Source organism: Mastomys coucha, unplaced genomic scaffold (assembly GCF_008632895.1).
Source record: "Mastomys coucha isolate ucsf_1 unplaced genomic scaffold, UCSF_Mcou_1 pScaffold8, whole genome shotgun sequence".
Taxonomy (NCBI): Eukaryota; Metazoa; Chordata; class Mammalia; order Rodentia; family Muridae; genus Mastomys; species Mastomys coucha.
The window spans coordinates 9,711,212-9,712,097 of NW_022196914.1; positions in this window are offsets into that span (position 1 = coordinate 9,711,212).

An 886-nucleotide genomic window follows, 5' to 3' on the forward strand; every position below is an offset into this window, starting at 1 on the left:
GTAGAAAATCTTAAGTTGGTTAATTGTAATTGCTAAAACAAATATGTAAAGAGTGGAGATAAAGTATATTTTAAAAATAACTATTTTATATGGTGGTTGGAGATAGCTTACCTATTCTTGGAGTGTATAGATACACATTATCTATAAAGTGCTGAATGCTTTTTATTAAAAAAAAAAAACAAACAGTTCAAGGGGCAAAGGGACTATGATACAGGAAAAATAGTGTGAAATGATAATAAGATCCCTCTAAAATTGGTGTTTAGTGTTTTACCAAGGTTTCATAGTTTCAGTTAGATTGGCCAAGATGGGTATGCTTCCTGTTGTGTGCCGATGGAAGGGCCTGAAATTTAGAATTGGCAGAACAAGCAAGCAGTTCAGGGCATCTGGAGAGAGAGGGCAGTTTGTGCAGGTAGTTTATCCTTGATAATTACATCTCTAAGATGAATTTAGATAAATGGAAGTCACAACTCCACCCCAGCCCCCCAGCCTCTCTATCAAAATTTCAGATCCACTAAAAATTCTTTATTTGTAAAATTTTAGTGTAGGACTTACTTGGTTTTTAATGTTGTACATTTTGAATATTATTCAAAATCCAAGTTTTTAGCATTTTTTAATACTAGATAGCCTGTTTCTGATGAATATGACATCAATAATATTGATGCATTATAGGGTTTCCATTATGCATTAGCTACCTTTCTTATTGTTTAGGAAAAATACATGACAAAGGAAGAGAAAAAAGGCTTTACAGAGGTTAAGTTTTGTTGTCATCTTGAGACACACATTGGAGGGAGTCTATGAGGACCCTTGCAGATTTCCAAAATATGTGGTGGCCCTGCTGTGTTCTTGGAAGAACTCAGAACCGAAACCAGAGACTTAGCTCGCTGGG